Genomic DNA, 25,364 nt, shown 5'->3' with positions numbered 1-25,364 from the left:
GCTTTTTGTGACATTTTTTATGAGTCAAAACATTTTCACCTTCCATTACATGACTGTGTCCTGTATGTATTTTGTGCTTCATTTTTTTAGTGGGTCTGTTTATATCTTTTAAGACACTTACTTTATACTATTAACCATATTGTTGATGTGCAAAGTAATTCAGCTTAGCTCTCAAGATTTACAGTTTCTTATTGTTGTTCCACTTATTGCGTCATTATTTTACACTTGCAATAATGTACTCAGTGTACAATTTTATGTAAGCTTTTTACTTTTGGAGTTAGTTTTGTTAAACTGCTCACAAACAGAACATTTTTTAGTTCTGTGTTCAATAACTAATGACTTATAGCTATTTAGCTGTCGATGCTACATTACCACTATTTGTGTTCTTTATGTTTCACATGTCTTCTGCTTTCATAGACAATGACTTTTTTGCTCTAGTCCGTAATTCATGGGTGTGTAACTTTATACATGTTCACATATTAGTGCTTTGATTTCTTTTGTGTTTGACTGTGAAAAAGTTTCTTGAATATTCAGTGCTATATTTCTTGGCGAGACACATTCTGTGAAGTTCTTGTTTGGTGGGTTTCTACATTATAAGAAGTGGCTCCTTTCTTTGTTACATTTGCCAAAAAGAGTGTCTTTGGCTACCTGAACAGAAACAGATGAGTGATACGTAATTCTTTGGTTGTCATAGATTGTGTTGCGAGTAAATGGCATCACTGTCATTCTGCTGCGAGCAGGAGTCTTGTAAGTGGAGGCAGTATGAGCAGTGCAGACAGTGGACGCAGCAGACAGACAATGATTTTTGAGGTGCTTTCTGGTGTGAATGTGCAATGAGAGGCAAAAAGATTGCCTGGCCCGAATAATTTTAAGTCCAAGAACAGAGCATTGCACGTGCCCAAGTACAGAAATGCCAGTGTTCACAACTATAGTGGTCTGTGGAGCTTCAGTTTGGTGTTTACATCATCAAATAGAAGCAGTATAATAGTTACGATACAGTGTATGTTGAGATTCAGTGTAATTGAACTCATCATATTACTTCTTTTGAAAATCATCATTTGAGCATGTAGAATTAGTTGAAATATAAGAACTGTATGTCGGTAGAATTACTAGAACAATGAGTGTTTCACATGTGTTTCAGTGGCTGAGTGGATAGGCTAAAGTTTATGAAGATAGAGGATGAGCATTCAAATCCAGCTGGAGTCACTTGTCATTTTTTTTTTTTAATTTAGACTTGTGCAGGTAATATTTTAACCTTAATTTGCTACAAATTGTGCAGTTGTAGGTTTTTCTAGGTTCCACATTCTTTAAAAAGTTCTATTTCATAATAGTCTAATCTTGAAACAAACAGACAAATGGATGTATGTATTTGTAATTACTTTGACCACCACCTGGAGTCTCTATAGTTTTCAGTTAAGAGAAACGTATCAGTTGATTGGCATATTTTTCTAAGACCTTACATGTGGTTTACACGAGTGAGTGTATGTGCCATCCAGTATCTGTTGTTTCCAGTTTAATGTTCATTCTTCAACTGTGGTAGGCCTATTCACCTGTTATGCTGAAGAGAGAGAGAGAGAGAGAGAGAGAGAGAGAGAGAGAGATTTTCGGGTCAGTGGTGATGTGTCAGTTTACTGCAGTGGTAGCTGTAGTATATGTCAGATTGAATTTGACCACTGTCTTATTTTTTTATTTTTTTTACTCATGTCACAAATGTTTTGTGCTTTATTTACATATTTTATTAAATTATATTTTCTTTTTTACCTTTTTTGTTATTCTCTTGAGTAAATAACTAATTATGATTTGTAACAATGAAAACAATAAATTATTCATAAAACTATTTAATTGGTAGGTAAAAAATCTACTCACCAAGTGGTGGCAGAACACACACATAAAAGACTGTTGTGGTTGGCAATCTTTCCGAGCCAGTGGCTCCTTCTTCAGACAGAAGGGTTGAAGGGGGAGGAAGAAGGGTGAAGGAAAAGGACTGGAGAGGTCTAGGAAAAGAGGTAGATTTCGGGAAAGTCACCTAGAACCGCAGTTCAGGAGGGACTTACCGTACGGGATGAGAAGGAAAGACTGACTGTTGGGGACTGCGTCGGACAGGATTTGAAAACCAGAGAGCTTAAAGGTGGAAGACAGGGTAAGATGCAAGACAGAGATTACTACTAAAACATCATGCATGAGTTAATAAGAGTGAATGTTTTAGTAGTAATCTCTGTCTTGCATATTACCCTGTCTCCCACTTTTAAGCTCTCAGGTTTTCAAATCTTGTCCAATGCAGTCCCCAATAATCAGTCTTTCCTTCTCATCCCGTACAGTAAGTCTCCCCTGAGCCGCAGTTCTGGTTGCCTTTATCAAAATCTACCCCTTTTCCTAGACCTCTCCAGTTCTTTTCCTTCACCCTTCTTCCTTCCTCTTCAACCCTTCAGCCTAATTGTGATTTATGAATTTCAAGTGTAAAAATAATCTTCGTTGGAACTTAATATTTATCTGACTTCCCATAACAATAAAAATAATCATCTGTAAAGGGTGATACTTATCTGTCCACCTATAAAAATACAAAATACAGATTTGAGAGACAGAAGGAAGTTTCGATCATAAAACGGAATGACAACAAGTGTGTTACACTGTGCTTCCAATTGTCAAACTCTAACATTGGAATTCATCCCAAAAAGAAAAGGCCAGTGTTCCACAACCACATGCATTGAATATATACTAGAATTTCACGGGAGGCGTCAGTCTTCATGACTGGCTGCCAGAGAAACATACCACTGCGGTGCGTGGTGAAAAGTGGTACTGGTGCCTTTTTACAAGGATAGCAAATATGACTGTTCTGAATGCATACCTGGATTTCAAGAGATTCAATGAAGGAACTTCTCTTTCAGGAAAGAACTTGGAAGACAGATTGTGAGAACATATCTGAAGAAAGATCTTGAAATGAGTTCAGCTAAGATGATACCATTATGAGAACTGCAAAGGATAGCAGAGAACATATTGTGGCAAGTGTAATGTTACACTCTCTATGGAAAGCTTTCCCAAATATCATATCAGGCCTTAATAAAATTTCAGTTTTGGAGAATTTTTTTGTTAAATCTTTTAAATGTTACTTATTTTAAAATAAATAATAGTTTTGAAATGTTATGTTGAGTATATTATTATCAGTTTATTTATCCCTTGTCCTTTTTCCTAGTAAGCAGTGTAATGACAAAATAACTGCGAAGCACCCAGCATCCTCAAATGAGGACAACCAAAAATTTCACATTTAGGCAACAAGTGAACAAAATTTCTTCATATTTCCATAAATTGGGTTGCCAGGACACAGCTTTCCAAAACTACAGAATATATATTAACTAAAACTAATTGGATACTAATGGGTTAAGAAGATTCTGCAGACCAATTGGCCATACCCATATTTTGGAAATTGTGAATGCCCTATGGGCTTTAGTTTATTATTCATGGGAGAGAATTGCCATGGATGAGAACTTTTCCCATAGACTTGTAAATTCTATGCCTCAAAGGATCCAAAGTATTCTTGATGCCAATGGCATGTGGACAAGACATTGAAGCTATTTTATTTCATTATTCTGTAAAAAGCCTACATAATTATTAGGCCAACAATATTATTTTCAAAATACAACATAGTCCTTTAATCTTCTGAGAGCAGTTCTCGATGAGCCCAAGAAATGTGAAGTTCTCCTTAGTTCCTGGATGACAGACAAAGAAGCATTCTGAGCTGCCCTGCCTCCATGTAGAGACTCATGGTCTTCCAGGTATTGGACGTCTTGCTACCTCACCATTATCTCTAAATAATCTAATCCATCTCCTTGCTGTGGAGCATCAACACCACAACGACGTGCTGCCTCAGACTTAGTGAGTCCAGTTTCAATGGGAGCGATTTGGTCTCGAACATTCATGTCGGCCATTTTGAAGCAGACCTTCGATGTATACCAGGCAGGTGATACATTTCCCTTAGCTGAAAACTATAGACACACCAGGTGCTGGTCAAAGTAATTACAAATACATACATCCATTTTCGATATTTTTACTATGACTATTTGTCTGTCTGTTTATAGTTTAGTCTGTTATAAAATGGAATCTTTTAAAAGTATGCGGAACCTAGAAAACTCTACAACTGCACAATTTGTAGGGAATTAAGGTTTAAAATATTAGCTGCACAAGTGACTCCAGTTGGATTTGAACACTCGTCTTTTATGTTTGTAAACCATCAGCCTATCCACTTAGCCATTGAAACAGATGTGAAATGTTCACTGGCATAATAATTCTTCCAATGTGGAGTTCTTATATTTCAACTTTTTCTACATGCTCAAAAAATAATTTTCAAAAGAAATGATGTTGTTGTTGTTCTGGTCTTCAGTCCTGAGACTGGTTTGATGCAGCTCTCCATGCTACTCTATCCTGTGCAAGCTTCTTCATCTCCCAGTACCTACTGCAACCTACATCCTTCTGCATCTGCTTAGTATATTCCACTCTTGGTCTCCCTCTACGATTTTTACCCTCCATGCTGCCCTCCAATACTAAATTGGTGATCCCTTGATGCTTCAGAACATGTCCTACCAACCAATCCCTTCTTCTAGTCAAGTTGTACCACAAACTCCTCTTCTCCCCAATTGTATTCAATACCTCCTCATTAGTTATGTGATCTACCCATCTAATCTTCAGGATTCTTCTGTAGCACCACATTTCGAAAGCTTCTATTCTCTTCTTGTCTAAACTATTTATTGTCCATGTTTCACTTCCATACATGGCTACACTCCATACAAATACTTTCAGGAACGACTTCCTAACACTTAAATCTATACTTGATGTTGACAAATTTCTCTTCTTCAGAAACACTTTCTTTGCCATTGCCAGTCTACATTTTATATCCTCTCTACTTCGACCATCATCAGTTATTTTGCTCCCCAAATAGCAAAACTCCTTTACTACTTTAAGTGTCTCATTTCCTAATCTAATTCCCTCAGCATCACCCGACTTAATTCGACTACATTCCATTATTCTCATTTTGCTTTTGTTGATGTTCATCTTATACCCTCCTTTCGAGACACTGTCCATTCCGTTCAACTGCTCTTCCAAGTCCTTTGCTGTCTCTGACAGAATTACAATGTCATCGACGAACCTCAAAGTTTTTATTTCTTCTCCATGGATTTTAATACCTACTCCAAATTTTTCTTTTGTTTCCTTTACTGCTTGCTTAATATACAGAAGGAATAGCATTGGGGAGAGGCTACAACCCTGTCTCACTCTCTTACCAACCACTGCTTCCCTTTCATGTCCCTCGACTCTTATAACTGGCATCTGGTTTCTGTACAAATTGTAAATAGCCTTTCGCTCCCTGTATTTTACCCCTGCCCAGAATTTAAAAGAGAGTATTCCAGTCAACATTGTCAAAAGTTTTCTCTAAGTTTACAAATGCTAGAAACATAGGTTTGCCTTTCCTTAATCTTTCTTCTAAGATCAGTCATAAGGTCAGTATTGCCTCACGTGTTCCAACATATCTACGGAATCCAAACTGATCTTCCCCGAGGTCGGCTTCTACCAGTTTTGCCATTCGTCTGTGAAGAATTCGCGTTAGTATTTTGCAGCTGTGACTTATTAGACTGATAGTTCGGTAATTTTCACATCTGTCAACACCTGCTTTCTTTGGGATTGGAATTATTATATTCTTCTTGAAGTCTGAGGGAATTTCGCCTGTCTGATGCACCTTGCTCACCAGATGGTATAGTTTTGTCAGGACTGGCTCTCCCAAGGCTGTCAGTAGTTCTAATGGAATGTTGTCTACTCCCGGGGCCTTGTTTTGACTCAGGTCTTTCAGTGATCTGTCAAACTCTTCACACAGTATCATATATCCCATTTCATCTTCATCTACATCCTCTTCCATTTCCATAATATTGCCCTCAAGAACATCGCCCTTGTATAGACCCTCTATATACTCCTTCCACCTTTCTGCTTTCCCCTCTTTGCTTAGAACTGGGTTTCCATCTGAGCTCTTGATATTCATGCAAGTGGTTCTCTTTTCTCCAAAGGTCTCTTTAATTTTCCTGTAGGCAGTATCTATCTTACCCCTCGTGAGATAAGCCTCTACATCCTTACATTTGTCCTCTAGCCATCCCTGCTTAGCCATTTTGCACTTCCTGTCGATCTCATTTTTGAGACGTTTGTATTCCTTTTTGCCTGCTTCATTTGCTGCATTTTTGTATTTTCTCCTTTCATCAATTAATTTCAGTATCTCTTCTGTTACCCAAGGATTTCTACTAGCCCTCGTCTTTTTACCTACTTGATCCTCTGCTGCCTTCACTATTTCATTCCTCAAAGCTACCCATTCTTCTTCTACTGTATTTCTTTCGCCCATTCTTGTCAATTGTTCCCTTATGCTCTCCCTGAAACTCTGTACAACCTCTGGTTCTTTCAGTTTATCCAGGTCCCATCTCCTTAAATTCCCACCTTTTTGCAGTTTCTTCAGTTTTAATCTACAGTTCATAACCAATAGATTACGGTCAGAGTCCACATCTGCCCCTGGAAATGTCTTAAAATTTAAAACCTGGTTCCTAAATCCCTGTCATACCATTATATAATCTTTCTGAAACCTTCTAGTATCTCCAGGGTGTTCCATTTATACAACCTTCTTTCATGATTCTTGAACCAAGTGTTAGCTATGATTAAGTTATGCTCTGTGCAAAATTCTACCAGGCAGCTTCCTCTTTCATTTGTTAGCCCCAATCCATATTCACCTACTACGTTTCCTTCTCTTCCTTTTCCTACTGTCGAATCCCAGTCACCCATGACTATTAAATTTTCGTCTCCCTTCACTACCTGAATAGAAATGATATTATGAATTAAATTGCAATGAATCTTGACATATAATGTATCCTAACTATTATATTGCTTCTATTTGATGATGTAAATACCAAACTGAAGCTGCACAGACTCCTATAGTTGTAAACACTGGCACTTCTGAACTTGGGCATTTATAATGCTTTGTTCTTGGGCCATTGTACATTTGGAATGAGGTAGTATGGGCAGAGTTCTTATTTGTTGCGAGTGCTAATTGTAATGCTAATGCAAACTACTCTAGCTATGTTTAACCTTCATTGAATTATTATAATGTCAAGACAAAATTCTAATTGACAGTCTGTACTTCGGTATCCATTTCAGAATTATCAATCATGTGTTCACTGTACTGATAAACTGTTTTTTGTCTTTCACCTTTAGAAGCATTTCAAAAGAAAAGTGCAGACAAGATTTTTATATCAAGAATGTTTTTAGTTTCCCCATGAATTAATTTCATTATTTGTGAGAATGTTTGAAGAAGATTACAGTTCACATGTTAATGTGATTCAAATTCCATGTGTTTAAAAGCTGCAATTTCAATTTGAAACAACCTTTTTATTTATTTTATCAGTTTTGTAGTGTTGTACACCATCGACACCATGCAGGCAGTCAATGTCAAGAGGTTGGCAATAACTCACATACAGCCCTGACAATCTGCAGTCGGCTCAAAGGCTCACCCTTTGCAGCACACGAGGCCAGCACCATCACAGAGCCAATTTAAGAAGACACTGCACCAACGGCAGCCCAGTTGGATAGCGGCATTCATTCATTGTGTTCAAAACTTACTATTTAGCCTCCCCTCTCTGTGTTATTATCTATGACAAACTTGTTTGTGTCAAGGGACTGTTGGAACGCAATAGCAGTTGCTGAATTGAAGTTAAGTAAGCCAGAATTATTAATATATCATATGTATTCTCATTATTTTGCTTTCTATGTCAGCACTGAAAGAACCAGAGGTTGTAGAGAGTTTCAGGGAGAGCATAAGGGAACAATTGACAGGAATGGGGGAAAGAAATACAGTAGAAGAAGAATGGGTAGCTCTGAGGGATGAAGTAGTGAAGGCAGCAGAGGATCAAGTAGGTAAAAAGACGAGGGCTAATAGAAATCCTTGGGTAACAGAAGAAATATTGAATTTAATTGATGAAAGGAGAAAATACAAAAATGCAAGAAATGAAGCAGGCGAAAAGGAATACAGACGTCTCAAAAATGATATCGACAGGAAGTGCAAAATGGCTAAGCAGGGATGGCTAGAGGACAAATGTAAGGATGTAGAGGCTTGTCTCACTAGGGGTAAGATAGATACTGCCTACAGGAAAATTAAAGAGACCTTTGGAGAGAAGAGAACCACTTGTATGAATATCAAGAGCTCAGATGACAACCCAATTCTAAGCAAAGAAGGGAAGGCAGAAAGGTGGAAGGAGTATATAGAGGGTTTATACAAGGGCGATGTACTTGAGGGCAATATTATGGAAATGGAAGAGGATGTAGATGAAGACGAAATGGGAGATAAGATACTGCGTGAAGAGTTTGACAGAGCACTGAAAGACCTGAGTCGAAACAAGGCCCCGGGAGTAGACAACATTCCATTTGAACTACTGATGGCCTCGGGAGAGCCAGTCATGACAAAACTCTACCATCTAGTGAGCACGATGTATGAGACAGGCGAAATACCCTCAGACTTCAAGAAGAATATAATAATTCCAATCCCAAAGAAAGCAGGTGTTGACAGATGTGAAAATTACCGAACTATCAGTTTAATAAGTCACAGCTGCAAAATACTAACGCGAATTCTTTACAGACGAATGGAAAAACTGGTAGAAGCCGACCTCGGGGAAGATCAGTTTGGATTCCGTAGAAATGTTGGAACACGTGAGGCAATACTGACCTTACGACTTATCTTAGAAGAAAGATTAAGAAAAGGCAAACCTACGTTTCTAGCATTTGTAGACTTAGAGAAAGCTTTTGACAATGTTAACTGGAATACTCTCTTTCAAATTCTGAAGGTGGCAGGGGTAAAATACAGGGAGCGAAAGGCTATTTACAGTTTGTACAGAAACCAGATGGCAGTTATAAGAGTCGAGGGGCATGAAAGGGAAGCAGTGGTTGGGAAAGGAGTAAGACAGGGTTGTAGCCTCTCCCCGATGTTATTCAATCTGTATATTGAGCAAGCAGTAAAGGAAACAAAAGAAAAATTCGGGGTAGGTATTAAAATTCATGGAGAAGAAGTAAAAACTTTGAGGTTCGCCGATGACATTGTAATTCTGTCAGAGACAGCAAAGGACTTGGAAGAGCAGTTGAACGGAATGGACAGTGTCTTGAAAGGAGGATATAAGATGAACATCAACAAAAGCAAAACGAGGATAATGGAATGTAGTCAAATTAAGTCGGGTGATGCTGAGGGAATTAGATTAGGAAATGAGACACTTAAAGTAGTAAAGGAGTTTTGCTATTTAGGGAGTAAAATAACCGATGATGGTCGAAGTAGAGAGGATATAAAATGTAGACTGGCAATGGCAAGGAAAGCGTTTCTCAAGAAGAGGAATTTGTTAACATCGAGTATAGATTTAAGTGTCAGGAAGTCGTTTCTGAAAGTATTTGTATGGAGTGTAGCCATGTATGGAAGTGAAACATGGACGATAACTAGTTTGGACAAGAAGAGAATAGAAGCTTTCGAAATGTGGTGCTACAGAAGAATGCTGAAGATAAGGTGGGTAGATCACGTAACTAATGAGGAGGTATTGAATAGGATTGGGGAGAAGAGAAGTTTGTGGCACAACTTGACTAGAAGAAGGGATCGGTTGGTAGGACATGTTTTGAGGCATCAAGGGATCACAAATTTAGCATTGGAGGGCAGTGTGGAGGGTAAAAATCGTAGAGGGAGACCAAGAGATGAATACACTAAGCAGATTCAGAAGGATGTAGGTTGCAGTAGATACTGGGAGATGAAGAAGCTTGCACAGGATAGAGGAGCATGGAGAGCTGCATCAAACCAGTCTCAGGACTGAAGACCACAACAACAACAACATGTCAGCACCCACTGTTTCTCGGTATCCACCTCTCAACTGACGCAATTAGTTTGTTAAGATTTTTTCCATCTGTTTGAAAGTAAAATTTTACATAACTTTCCTGACAATCGCTGCATTATTGCATAATCAGCTAGCTGCATTCTTGGCATATTAGTGACACATTACTAATGGCTATGTACAAATAATTTTTTCTTCTAAAAAATTTTAAGGGGTACTCTCAGTTGTAGTCGACAGCACATCATGATCTTACAGTTTTTGGCAATTATGCAGAGTCTGGTTCTGCTTCACGGAACTAAATAAAGACATACTATTATTGAACTAATAGGCAATAATCTAGAGGTCTGGGGTTCGGTCTATCACAGGTCAGTGACAGAGAAATTATTTTGGTGTAATTGAGGGTTCTGAAATTGTGTTAACTGAAAGGTTGTGCTGGGTTAATTTATTCGTGGTCAGCCTGTCCAGGTGGTAACTGCACTCAGTATTTCTAACTGTATTACTTTTTAAAATCAAGTGAACACACAAATATAAGCACTTTGTCAGTGCCTCGTTTTGCTGACCTGCTTACAATTAATTCCACACTGGTAAAAGAGGCTGATCACTGCCATCTTCGCACTTTCTCTCTTTGCTTTTCAGGTTAGTCACCAGATGCTTTCCTTTCAGGAACCATGAATTCATGTAATCCACAGATTTGAAAATTCTTAGTGGAGGACCAACCAATTTGATGAACATAGACTTGCTACTGCATTCAGATACAGTGATGCACTTGGAATCATGATCAAGTTCATTTGTGAACAGCCTCTTCACATTCATTTGTTGAAATTGGGATGCTACTCATAGTGTTACCCAGGGGCAGGAAAGATATTGGGTATACTTCTCAGTAAGAGATTCATAGAAACCTACTATGATATATCTTTCATGGAGCTTAAAATGTTTACATAAGTTTCTTATTTCTGCTTTTCCATAAGCTACATCAGGATTAAAAGTAGTCGGACCCAAAAACTGTAGCCAGTTCTGAGATTTCAATGTCTTTAGATGTTTAAAGGTGGTTCTCCATACACCTGCCCAGGCACACACAAAACTTCACAGCATCAATATGATTCCTTTCATTTCTTGCTCCTTTTTCAAGATTCACACCTTTTAACATTAACAGTGCTTCTACATCAAAGGCTTCAGTGTAATTTAGGCCATGTTTTGTCTTTCTTTCAGAAAACACATTAATTTGCTGGCATATCTTCTTATGGACTTACAAACTGTTAAGTCATGACCTTGCAAGTCAACACTAAGTTCTGTCAAGTCCTGAAGAACATCACACATCAGTGCAAGGTCTAATATAAAATTGACATGTGCTATGCAGTTACATAGTCTTCCTTACATGACTTGCTCAGTTTTGTCTCTTTTGGGATCTTCTTTGACACTTTTGAAATGTGCCACTACAACTTCCAAATTTTTCCACACACATGAGACTGCTCTAAAGGTATAAGCAACCCATCTTGTATCTAGAGTTCTTTCAGTTTGTTGTAAATTGGTTTCAAGTTCCTCTGCATTATCTTTCATTCGTCCAGGATTTTTTGGTGACTGGTGGTGAATTGTATACAATTTATCAAGGAAAGATTTGAAATAGTTTATGCATAAGGGGAAATCTTCACTCACAATATCAGCTATGGAAATATGTGATTGGCACAATGCTAGAAAAAAATTGGGAAACAGTTGTTTTATTAAAGCAATTACATCCTTCTTCTTTCTTAGCATTACTGTAGACCCATCAGATGAGACTGCAACAAGATTCTGCTCCAGAAACTCATTAGTGAACCCCAGTGCTCCCCAAATATATACCTTCAGCAGTGACAGCATGCAATTCAATAATTTTCCCCACCCCTCACACCCACACACACAAAAAAAGGCTGACTGATCCATATCTGAAAGTGTTGTCCTCAGGTACACTGATGACAGTTGTGTGAATGTAATACTTTCCTTAATAAGGATGGCAATTTTACTGCCCCCATACACTATCTTGTTTGCTATCTCCTTTCTGTTGTTATATGAGAAGCAGTATTTATGGATGCATTTGTTGAATGAAGAATGTGACCCATATGAAAGACATTCCTGCACATCAGTTTCTGTTTCAAAACTGTGGATGGCTTCATTTTTCTTAACTACTTTATATGCTGATTGAAATACATTGGCAGTTATTTCCTTTAATTTTTTGAAAGCCATAGTGCATGCAGTTTCCAAAGTTTCCAGTTTTGTTTTTGATGTTTTAACTGCACCCTGAGAACCTCTTTGTGTTTAAATATTTTCTTGTGGAGAGAAAGCATTTGCTGAGGTTTCTTTTCAGTTCCACCAGTCATACAGACAGAAACTGAAACCTACTGTTGTGAAACGTTCATCCCACTTGATGCCCTTTCAGTTCCCAATTCACCAACTTCTTTACAATTTTTTTTTCAATTTTATTTTCCACCTCCAACCATTCATACTTACTGTGAAATTCTGATTTTTCTCCAAATCCCAGCATTCCAGATTGTCTCCCATCCTACTGTTACATGTGATTGAAAGCTCTTTCAGGGTTGCCACAGGTTCTGGAAATCGGGGAATATCAGGGAATTTCAAACACATAAGAGAAATATCAGGGAAATTTTAAAAACCTGGAAAAATCCTGGTTTGTCCTAGTGGAAGAAATGGTTTGTTTACTGAGCTGTCATCGCTGGCTGGGTGCAGCTGAGTACATGCACCACTTCCCTGCTCCCTCATTAATACTGCTTCTCTTCTTCCTACCACTCCTCTCAGCTTGTAGTCAGTGCTGCCACCATTTCTTGTCTCTAGCTGTTGACGAGGGGCAGGCAGGCATGAGAAAGGAGTGTTTTGTTTGGATTTGATTTTCAGAGACTGTAGACACAGTGGCCAGAGACAGCGGTCATGTGTGTGTGAGTAATGACTGTGAATGAGTGTGTGCTATTGTTTTCTGACGAAAGCTATGGCTGAAAATTTAGTTATGAGAGTGTGGTTGTCTTTTCTATGTGCCTGTCTGTGACTAGCAATCATCTTTACCGTGAGTTGCTACCTGTCCTCATTATTATTGATTCTCAGAGTATATGAACAAGTTATCTGTTGCATGGATTGATCAGCGTGGTCCCATTTCATCAACATATTTTTTGTGGCTCGTGAATAGCTGGCCACACAAGTGGGTTTCTGTGGCAGGCCAAATCTGCGGGCTGTTTCTACGGGTATCCATAACGGATCGGGCCTGCTGATCTGAAGCCGTTCGGTTCCCGCTATTGTGCTGTCCCTGCCCATCGGATCTAGTCTTACCAATCTGCCCGCAGGCTAGGTTTGTTTGCATGTGGTGCAATGCAGCAGATTTTCATGGTTTATCATGACCTAGGATTGCGGTGCTCCTCATCAGGCCAGAGGCCATGGGCTATGGATTTCAGGAACTGTGACTGTCTCACTGCAAGTACATTGTACGGTGTTGAGTTTTATAGACATTTTATTTGTTCTAGTACATTTTGGCACTTCAAAACTAATTTATATGTTAGAATGTGTGGACAATAAGAAGAAGAAAATTGTGTCAGTCACTGACGGTTTGTACTCAATATACTCACATATTTCTCGAAAGAAAAGTCACAAAATACTAGTAAAATAATAGATATAGCACAGTGGGTAATAACTGACAATAATGAACATAGTAGAACCAACATTTTATTGGTGGTCACCTACAGTGTTGCTTTACACAATTCTTCCCTATTTTATACACTTCTTTTTAGAGGCCTACTTTTTTTCTGAGGTTATTTCTGAAATCATTGAAGGTATTTTAAGCCTGTCTTGTGACTCCATATTTTTGTCACCAAATGTGTTTCGTTTTATTGAAATCAAATAGCGTCAATGGTCTTAATGAAAAACATATACCATAACACTGAAAAACAACGGATAAAATTAAGATATACCATTTGGCTTGCTTTCTCCATCTAAAAACAGTTCATTACAAAAGATGTTGATGTTAGTACTTAAGATTTTTGCCTAATCCAAAAATGCCATCTGCTTGCAAGATTTTTTTAGATATTTCCTCATTTGCACTGTTGTTTCTTGTACCATAGCTAAGAAGACAGATTGTCAACTTATGTCTTAACTTACCCTTGAGATTTCAAAATTTGTCAGGGAAAAATGCTAAAACTTGTCTGGAAATCAGGAAAATATCAGGGAATTTCACTTGGGGAAATTTGTGGCAAACCTGTCTTTGTTAAGATCTTCTTTAGCATCACCACAAGACACTGTTAGTGTTTCTCTGTTGTTTACATTCAGATAATGAATTTTCAGTTTGTTCAATGCCTGGATGGATATAAAATAATTTGTTATTTTCTTCATTATTCAGACCTAATGACATACACAAAGTAACAACCTAAATCACTGCCAAACACTAGCCTGCATGCTTAGAAGAATGGATTCTTTTTATGATTGTTAGAGTATGTACCATCAAATCGTTTCTGTTCAGGTGTGCAAAAAGATTCCCATCACAGTCTAATACTTTATTTGCTTTTCTTAAAGCTACATACACCATTAAGAAATTCAAAATCTAATAGTGAAAGACATGCTGATTTTCAATGCAAACCACATGACAAATCACACACTGAAGAAAATTGAAAGGCACAGGTATCACAGCAGACAAAAGCAGTGATTGTAAGAACCTAAATTAACTGTACAGCCAACATACAGCACTAAAAGACTTATTTTTGCCTAAACAAGTAAAATTTCTTTAAATAAGGCAGCAGTTATGAAGCTTTAGCCAGGCGTATAACAATATGCACTAATGTTTTGACTCTGCTGCTTGGTGCCAAGTTGCCGATGAAGAGAAACTGTTTCAGTAGGACAATTTAAATTGAAGATTACTCAAAATTTTCACCTGTTGTGACCAGCACATGGATGACAGATGATTGATGAAATCTCAAGTCAGAAGTTAAATTTGCCATTTTTTTCTTAAACAGTCTTCAAATGTTTGAATATGTGTACCATCACATTCTTCCTGAAAAAAATCCCTGCATACAACTACATATGAACATAAAGATACATCACATAGACAGTAACACACAGATAAGAAAAACACAAACAGTCAACTTTCATATTCATCTTACATAATGGATGGAATTGAGAATTCATATAAATTAAAAAGAAAATTAAAACATCTGTTTTAGCTAACTCTTTGACAAATTAACTGTTTATCTTTGTTCGGTGTTTCAAGATTTGTGTTAGTTGTTGTATAGGCAAGCGAGTATGGCAACTGGAACAGGAGGGAAAAGTCAGGCAGTGGTAGGATAGGGAAGTATTGTGAAGCAGATGGCTTTTAAATAGCAATAAAATGACTAAGATTAGCCTAATTGTGATACAGATCACAAAACTGAGGACTGGAGAGTAATGAGAGAGAGAGTTAGATGTGGAGGAAAAGGGAGTAAATCACAGTGGGGTAGGGATGTGGCAGAAAGTAAGGTTGTAAGGTGACAGCTGAGGGTGGGGACTAGCAGATATTTAGGATAGGGTGGTTGTGAGAATGAAGGTTGAACTGGAGAGGTAGTTGTGAGGAACTGATGCTGTGGTGGTGGTGGCGGCTCTCTCTCTCTCTCTCTCTGTGTGTGTGTGTGTGTGCTGTAGACAAGCAAAGTGCATGACTGGTCCAATACACCACACTCATCTCCTCCTATTGCAGTCCAGCCATAGTTGTTTGTTTTCCAATCAAAAGTAGACCCATACGTGAAAGCAAACATGTCATATACTAACTTTTCTGTAGGCATTGTACAGCATTCTATGTGGGTGTGACAGTTAACAATCATGACCTACTTTAACTGTGGACACTTTTAGTAATGCTTTATCATGATTATTAATGATAACGAATTAAACAGTAAGTTTACTGTTACTGGTAACAGTCAAAATTTGTTTATTTCCATGACACATTTCAGAGATTTAAACCTTCATCATTTGGTGTTAAGACTTTGGGGTGACCTGTGGCACTGTCTAGTAGAATAAGACAAAAAACACTACAGTATTGAAGTACATGGCTCATAGTTTTGTAGAGCTCTGATTGAAAGTTTCAACAATAATATAAACGTAAAATTAAAAATGCCTACAGTGATAAAGGGATCCTTTTCTATTGTGATACATCACACACCGTAAACAAAAACGGGAGCAAAGATGGTATCTAGAATCTAATAACTGCAAAGATCATATAACAAAACAAAGCACTATTTTGGAAAAAGTCTCAAAATACTGTGGAGATCTTTGGTTACATATATGACCAGAAATATAAGTGTAAATGCCTCCAAGGGCACAGATTCTTTTCCATCACATTTACATTGCTTAATACCTTCCGTGCATTTAGGGGGTCAGTATGGCACTTTAGGAACATTAAGTGTAAACAACATATGAAACAATTAAGTTGCCAACAGTGTGTGTGTGTTTGTGGTGGGGGAGGGGGGGGGGGGCGAGGGGAAGAGGGTGAGTTTGAGATATAGGGGTTGAAAGGAGTGAGAGAAGGAGGGCACAATTTTGATTATGACAGAGCTGTAGGTTGTTAAGGTTACATCTATAACATGCAGTATCTAAGCAATGGTTGAAAGAGATCACAATTTTGAATATGACACAGTTATAGGTATTTAAGCTCGGCACTTTTCTTCTTGCGGTTCGCAGTACCAGTACCTTTCTTCTTACACATTAAAAAGTATTCAATCTGTTTGGAGCAAAATGTGTTATAAATATCCTAATAGATGGTATTGCATTCATAAATGAAAGTTCCAGTTTTATTCCTTATAAGTTGGCACCACACTTTTTTTGTTTCATATGTTGCTGTAGGGAACAGGAAGTTGTGCTCTGTTCATTTTAGCATATCAGTGTTTCTTGTTCTGTGGTATTTTCACTGTTGTAGGCAGTTGTCTGGGAACTGTTCACCTCAGTTTTGAGTATCTAACTTAAATCAGCACAATCATTCTTCAAAACTAGTAAAATAAGTAGTTCTTTATGCCAATTAGTAAGAAAGAGAAGGCCAAAGAAACAGAAATTAATGACTCTCCACATGGTCAAAACAAGAAAGATTCCGATTAAGACGGGCCTGAATGTTGGTCAGTGTGGCAGAAATTTGACTTTTGCAAGAGAAATGAGTGACCATATGTCAATAATAAAATGTTAGGCTCTGAATTGTGTCATGATATTGGTAGACTAGCCAGCAATAAATGAATGGGAATGAAAATTTCAGTAAAATGGGCAAATGGTAGAACCAGTCATTTTTGAGAATCTTGGAAATCTTACTGATAAAAAAGATACACAATCACAAAGAGAGTGTGGATCACAAAGCATATCAAAAAATAACAACTAAAGGAAAAATAAAACATTGGAGAGAGTTTAAAAAAAATACTTTGCCTCATAATAAAGAAGAAAGTTAGTTAACAAATCTGTGAAGATGAAATAAGTTTATAGGAACTTAATGGCTTATGTGTGGGATATATTCTTCACTCTACAGATTCATTCTACAATGTATTCTTCATTCTACAATGTGAGCCACATTGCAAATTAAATGAGAACAGTGATACACAATATAGTGTGTCCAAGAGCAAAGTGTTGTTACTTATTGACGAATTGATAAGTGTGAGTAACAGATGTACACTGATTGTTATTATGCATGTAGTCTTCGCTGAATTTTCACCTCCAAGGAGTCTTTTCCTAGATTTATTTGAATTATGAGATGTAACAGTAAATTGAATTTTAAATTCTTTAATTAGTCATCTTGAGGATTTAAGAGATTCTGTAGATTACTTAAAGGAGTATATATTTTCCGTAACTTGTGATGGTATAGCTGTGCTATTTGCTGTGTGTAAGATGTAAGGAGGCTAATGCAAGAGGAGTTTCTTAGCATTAACTTCTGGTATTGTGATAACCATTGCCTTGAATTGTCTGTTAGTGACATAGTGAACAGTGTGGCAGGAGAGAACCACTTCAAGAGTTTTACGGAGAAACCTTAAATATTTATTATGCTTCATCAAAGAATGCTAGGGAACTACAGGTTCGTTTAGTGACTCTAGAACTTCAACTTCTTAAAATTGGCAGGATTTTAAGCACTCAGTGGGTTGCATCTAGTTTTCACACCGTTTCTGCAGAGTGGCAAGACTTTGAAGTTCTTGTTCATGACTTAACAAAACAGATCCCTGTCTTTATTATGGTCTTTTGAGAAAAATAACATCATGTGAGCTTGTTCTTGATTTGGGTCTTATGTCTCCAAGAACTTAACAAACTAAATCTAGATCTATGAGCGAGAAATATATACTTGTACAAAGTACACTGGGGATATTGGAGACATTACAAAGTTTTGATGAAACAATTCAAATTCCTGGTCCATACCACTTTATATCTCACCAAAGTAAGGAGACCATGAAGTTCAAAAGGACTGAACCCCACAGAAGTGAAAGATGCAGCCTGCAATAAGTCCATCTGATTTTTAAAAAAGTCTGAAAGGAGGTGTTAGAAAAGTCCACTCCAAGAAGATGGTGATTTGTCTGAATGCATCAAGATTTTAGATTCCAATTATTGACCAAAAAATCCTAGGAAACATCAGCCATTTGAAAAAGCCAAAATTAGGAAGGTAGCTTGCAAATTTTGCTTAAATGAAAGAGAAGCAGTGGATAGTTTTCATGAATATCTTAAAAAAAATAAATTCCCAGATATACTGCTTCCTCTGAAACACACTTTGGGCACAACTGCAATATCTTCCTTGAAACATGAAATGGGTTTCTCTCAAATGAATCTTGTAATTACTTTAATGACAATACTATGAAAAGGATAGACTTGTACTCACCATATAGTGGAGACGTTGAGTCGCAAACAGACACAACAAAAAGACTACTAAACATGTAAGCTTTCAGCCAGATGGTCTGTTTTTGAAAAGGCAACACACAAACACAGATTTATGCAAATGCAGCTCTGCTTTTGTGAATGTGTGTAAATTGTCTGTTTCAGAAGAAGGTCTTGCGGCCAAAAGCTTACATGTTTAATAGTCTTTTTGTTGTACCTGTCTGTGACTTAACATTTTCACTGTATGGTGAGTAGCAATCTATCTTTTTGTACCAAGTGGCAACAGGAGAACACACACATAAAAAAGGTTATACTTATGCAAGCTTTCAGAGCCAGTTGCTCCTTCTTCTGGCAGAAGCGTTGAATGGAAAGGATGAGTGGTACAGGAAAAGGACTGGAGAGGTGTAGGAAAAGGTTCAGCTTGCGGCAAAGTTGCCCAGAACTGCAAGTCAGGGGAGACTTACCATATGGGATGAGGAAAATATGATTTTTGGGGCTGCACTGGATGAGATTTAAAAACCTGAGAGCTTATAGGGAAGACAGGGTAATATGGAAGACAGAGATTATTGCTGAAACATCATGCACGAGTTAATAACAGTTGAAAGCTAAGAGCATGATACGTAACAGAGGTAGGAGGGGGATGGTGAGAAACAGACAGTTCAAAAAATGAAAAACGTAGAAAACTAAAATGTAGTGAAGAAAAAAGTAATTACTGTGAAGAAATGCTGATATGGAAGGAATTAATGTAAATTAAGGCCACATTACCAGTGAGAAATGAGAACGTGTTGTGCTAGTTTTCACCTGCGGAGTTTGTATCCAGGGGAAGAATCTTAATTTACTTTAATTTCTTCTGTCTCAGCATTTCTTCACAGTAAATACTCCTTTCTTCACTCCGTTTTAGTTTCTACATCTTTCATTTTCTGATCTGTCTATTTTTTTTTTTTTTTTTTTTTTTTTTTTTTTTTTTTTTTTTTTTTTTTTTTTTTTTTTTTTTTTTTGCTGTCTCTCTCCCAACTCTGTTACGTACCACGCAGTTAGCTTTTCACTCTCATCAACTCGTGCATGATGTTTGAGCAGGAATATCTCTCTTGCATATTACCCTGTTTTCTGCCTTTAAGCTCTCAGGTTTTGAAATCTCGTCTGGTGCAGTCCCCAATGATCAATCTTTCCTTCTAAACCTGTCTGGTAAGTCTTCCCATACCAGTGGTTTACGTGATTTTTGTGAATCCTACACATTTTCCTAAACCTCTCCAGTCCTTTTCCTTCCTCCCACTTCCTTCCCCTTCAACCCTTCTGCTGGAAGAAGGAGCCACTGGCTCTGAGAGCTTGCATAAGTATAAAATTCTTTTATGTGTGTGTGTTCTCCTGCCGCCACTTGGTGAGTATCTTTTATTGTATCTATCCAATTACATTATACTGTCAAAAACTAATTATGTTTGTTGTTATACTAATCTATCCTTTTCATAATATTGTTGTTATTCCATCCTGGATTTTCCATTGTTTTATAGTTACTTTATCTAGGTAAGCTATGCATGTATAAACAATTTCTGCACTGCTGTTCATCAGGATGGCAGGGCGTCCTCTCAGTCACCTACATCTATGTCATACTCTGCAAACCACCTCGTTGTCTGTGGTGGAGGGTACTTCTGGCATGACTAACTGATTTCCCCTTCCCTGTTTTGGATCGTGAAACCAAACAAGTATGTAGATTCGTGGCTGCTCCATGGTGATCATTCTGCAGTTTATAGCAAAAGCAAGAACCACTTTAGAAATGATGAGTGTACATCAGATGATATGTTAAAATTGTGGAAGTTGCTGGAATAGCATCTTCTTTGTGTGTATTGGTACCTTTTTTTCCAGAAAAAAAGCACTGGTTAAGCTTATACCTATTACCTGCTGTGTGTAACCAGAGGTTGAAGTAACACATGGATTATTATTTAAACAATTCATTCAGATGGATATACTCTTAATAATATAAACTATCTCTCCCTCCCTCCCTCCCTCTCTCTCTCTCTCTCTCTCTCTCTCTCTCTCTCTCTCTCTCTCTCTCTCTACCTATCTCTCTCAAGCAGACAGAGGGTTAGTATGTTGAGACTTGTTCCAAAATAGTGTTTTGTTTTGTTATGTTCTTTGTACTTATTAGATTTTAGACGCCATCTTTGCCCCTTTCAGTGTTTGCAAAGTGTGATGGTGTACATGATAAAACTCAAGAGGAAAAGGATCCTGTGACCACCATACGTATTTTTACTTTCAATTTATATTTTTATTCAGCCTCCCAGTCAATTCACCAGTCTCAAGAAAGTTTTTATCACTTTTTTTATTGATATTGACAATGGCCAAGGAGTGCTTGGCCAAAAGCTCATGTAGTTTTAAGCAATTGACGCAGTTGGAAAATTGAGAACATTTTATTCAATGTTATCGCCGTGAGATTCTGCATTCATGTGAATTCTGATGGAGGTTTGCTCAATTATAAAGCAAGGCAAGTGGATACTGAACCAGAATATTCAGGTAAAACAACTGATATACATAAATTCCTGGGTATTATAATAGATGAACATCTTACATGGAAGGAGCACATCAACTATATGTGTAAAAAAAATCGCCTGTAATACCTACCAGCTAAAACTCCTTTCTAGCATAATATCAAACAATAGAAAATCCTGGATGGAATGTATCAGTATTATAAGAAGAAAAGTTGCCATCACCATGTAGTGGAGATGCTGAGTTGCAGATAGGCACAACAAAAAGACTCTCGCAATTAAAGTCTGCCTATTCAATACCTCCTTTCTCTAGGCACTGTAAACATCTGACTGTGTATGGAATTCTCGCGTCGTGTTCACACTCCACACGTACTCGTATGTAGTCAGTTACATCTCACTAAATATCCATCCTTTCCTTCATTTCTTTACAGTGCCAATTTCCAGCCAATGCTGGGTCAGGACTGTTATGGTAAGTGTCCAGTTTTGTGGAGAACAAGAGGCTAGTATTATGATGGGGTCAGTATTCCCAAAGGCATTTTATAGAAGGTACTGTCAATTATTACCTTCAAGGTCATGGTTATTGGTAATGACACATGACCCCTTATGTCCTTTCCACTTTGTATCTAACATTGTATTTTGCTCTATCCTTCCTCTACTCTGTCTTAATCCCTACCAGATTTAAAAACATACTTGCTTATTTGACCTTCATTGAATCTTACCACAGCCTTGAATAATGTATCATTTTATCAATAAAATTTGCAACTCTTTTCAAATCTTAAATCATGGTCACAGTCATTAATTGCAATATGTGGCCCTCTTTGTCCACTGAAAAATCAAACACTCCACTTATATAAAATGGGAGTAGTCTTCCACATTGACAGTTAACTTTGGCATTGTAAATGCAATTGTGATGGTTATTATATTCACAGGCAATGTTAAGATGCTTCGTATTGCATGGATAAACTCAAAAAATGAGTAACGGGCATAGAAGAGTATACAATATATGTCTAATAATTAGCAAATTACAGTAATTATTTACATCATATGTTCTATGCTTATATCACATTACATTACAATTTTACGTACAAGAACAATCATCTAAGGTGTATACATACTTTTGCAAATACTTTGAGGGGATTTTTAAGACATATTTTGTTATTAATGAAAACTACATCACACATCATACAGTGTTATAAAATACAGCATAAGAAAAGAGTAATTTGTAATAAATGCTCCAAATCAACTAGGTGTAAGATAAAATATGGGACCTGTCTGAAATTGTGCATGGACTACACAGGCAGATCTATGCATCCACTTCAGAGAACACTTTTATGTTGGTAGTAATACCACAACTTTATCAGTAGCAGAACCAACAGCAGCACCAATTACAAGTGATTTACATCTACCTAAATTCATCTTAACTTATGCATATTAGGAAAGAACAGTGGTATCTTATCGTAAAAAGTTGACCACTTTTTTCAGGATGTATCTTTGGAGAAGAAGTCACAGTTGTAAAACTGATAATGTTGAAGTACCAGGTGCAGTTTCTGTACAGAAATCTGAGCAGTTTTAACATTCTTCATTGTAATGTGGAATCTGTAGCTGTAAACTGGATATTGTGGAGAATCTCAAGAACATTGGAATATGCTATCTTTATTCAATAAATTGAATGCACAAAGACCTTATGAAATACTTTGTTATAGATGTTGCCTGACTTGTAGAACACTGCTTGAAGTAGGTGGAGACAGACTTTTACTGTCTCAACCAATACACCATTTGTAATGAATACTGCTGAACAAGTACAAATCACAGTGGATGTGTGAGCTGTCTTCAAAAGGGAGTTAATTTTGAAACTTTGGAGAAAGGGAGTGCTTTGTTGATATATATGGTATGTGAAGTATCAACATTCAGGACAACAGATTTAAATGTCAGAGTTGTAGCTCACTGATAAGTAAAAACATGAGGCTACACAGCAGATGAGACTGTTAGCAAGTAACGAGTAAGTTATTGTCTGTAAGTTACATGAAAGTAATTGCAAAAATAGATGTAGAATAATTATTTGTGCCAATTTCAATTTAAGGCTTTACGTTACAACAACTGAAGCAATAAAGGCCACAAGCCAAAAGCGCAGTAGGGCACACATTTCTCTGTAACAGCAAATTTTTTTAAAAATATTATTCCAGTACTCAGTATTAAGAGAGGAAACAGTTCACTTACATTTAAGATAATTCCTGAGACCTTCAAAAATTTATAGTGTATCACATTTGATAGGAAACTTAGCACTATGAAGGTATATAGTTAGCTGAAGAAAAAATATTCCAGTAAATGTGGGCCAAAAAACATGATCTTTACTAGGTAACTACTCGTGTGGTTATGAGCCACCAATCATTTCAATATGAAATATTGTCCTAGTTAGTATAAATGTATTTGAAATGGAAACTTTTTGACTAAGTCCCCATCTAATTGTGCTCAAATTTCACCTCTGGCCTATCTTACCTTGTGCATTGCTGGTGAATGTGGTACATGCATGATGGGGCATAGGAACATTTTGCTACTCATATAACATCTAAGGCATCAATATGGTCAAAGATGGATAGGTCAAACACAGCCTTTACCTTGGCCTCCACGCTCACTAGACACTTTCCTTTGGATTTTTCTATCTGGGGTCATCTCCAAAGTGAAGTTTAGAGGACTCCCACTGATACTGTTGAAGAACTGGAGCAGCAAATTGTACAGTCTTGTCAATATTTATGAGGTAATCTGGGGGCTGTTTGAAAGAATTCATAACTCACTGTACAGATGAGTGCAGTAGAGCCTCCAGATGTGAGGACGATGTGAGGAATTCTTATTTTAAGAGGTATTAGAGACCAGTAACTGTTAACATGTAATGTGCTGAAGTAGTATTTTGTTTCTTGTCAAGGTAGGCCTTGGGTGAAATTTGAGCCCAAGTATATTAGGATATAAGCAAAAAGTTTGAATTTAAAATACATATATACTAACCTAGTACAATATTTCACATTCAAGTCAGTGACTGTTTGTAAGCACACATTCGCAATTACCTCCCAAATGGTTCAGTTGCCATGCCATGTTCACTGGAATACTGTTTCTTCTACAAATATTATCACATATTTTTACCCATGTCAGTTTTTGCTACTAATTGTTTTTCACCCTATATACAAAGTTTGCAGCCCTCTCAGTTTGGCACCCCAAGCAGCTGCTTGTGTCTCAGATGTTAAAGTGGCCCTGATGTTGTGTACATTGTAATGATCATATCATGAAAGGTTAACAGAAAAATAAAAAATAAAATGTAAGTTAGAAGTTGATCTAGTAACTTAGATGGAAACATGCAGTGCCAGTCGCTTTTGCCAATTCAATGTGAGATCATACACATTAAAAAACTGCTGATTTTAAGCTCACTGACTGTGAATTGGACACAGACAGTGATCCAGTCGCACACTGTCTGTAAGCAACCAGGCCACTGAATGACAAGCACAGCAGAGTTCCAGCCAGCAGCAAAGTTTGACCTTGACATCCATTGAAACCAGTATCTTGGATGATCATCAGTTGGCAGCAGAAACTATGTCAGAATTGCACCCAATTAAGCTTTTACACTAAAAAATAACTTGTAAACTTTACCTGTGTGTACCTCTGGACTGTGATTAGTGGTTTCCTTTGTACATTTGCCCATATGTACCTTTATCTGTTTGTCACTTGCATTGTGACATGTGGCTGAACCTAAGGGTTAGATTAGAGTGATAGAAACTGGCTCCTTTCATGATATGTGGTCTCAAATACCATGCTTCACTGTGTGTCTCCTATTCCAAATTGAGTGTTAGGCTGGTGTGGTGACATTTTTAGTAAGTGTGTGAGGTTTCAAGCCTTGTCTATGTTTTACACATATGGGACCCAAATGATAACCCAATGTCTGTATTTTGTAGCATGTTCGAGTGAAAACATTTGAAGGAGCATTAAAAGCAGACCAAAAGCCAACCCATTGACCCATTTTCTTATTGCCACAATATCTACCTCCTTAGCCTGACATCCAAGTCATTTTGTACTACTTCCAACCACAGAGACCTGAAAAATCTCAACTTGACCCTGTTGCCATCTCACTCCTGCATGTAGCCATTTCACCACTTAAGATGTGTCATCTCAACCCCTAGGTCACTTTATAAGAAACCAAGATTTA

At 37.4% G+C, this 25,364-nt stretch overlaps 1 protein-coding gene across 1 annotated transcript in view; it reads left to right on the top strand.

Moving 5' to 3' along the window:
• LOC126170235 (uncharacterized) overlaps positions 1 to 25,351 on the top strand; it is an 86,930-nt gene extending 61,579 nt beyond the window's left edge. The window contains exon 3 of the transcript XR_007535458.1: positions 22,658 to 25,351. The gene's annotated coding sequence lies outside the window, so the exon portion shown is untranslated. The remainder of the gene's footprint in view (positions 1 to 22,657) is intronic.
• The last annotated feature ends 13 nt before the right edge of the window (positions 25,352 to 25,364 follow it).

Source organism: Schistocerca cancellata, chromosome 1 (genome assembly GCF_023864275.1).
Source record: "Schistocerca cancellata isolate TAMUIC-IGC-003103 chromosome 1, iqSchCanc2.1, whole genome shotgun sequence".
Lineage (NCBI taxonomy): Eukaryota > Metazoa > Arthropoda > Insecta > Orthoptera > Acrididae > Schistocerca > Schistocerca cancellata.
Note: the sequence above shows the minus strand (reverse complement) of the source record. Positions and strands in the feature narration are given on the sequence as shown.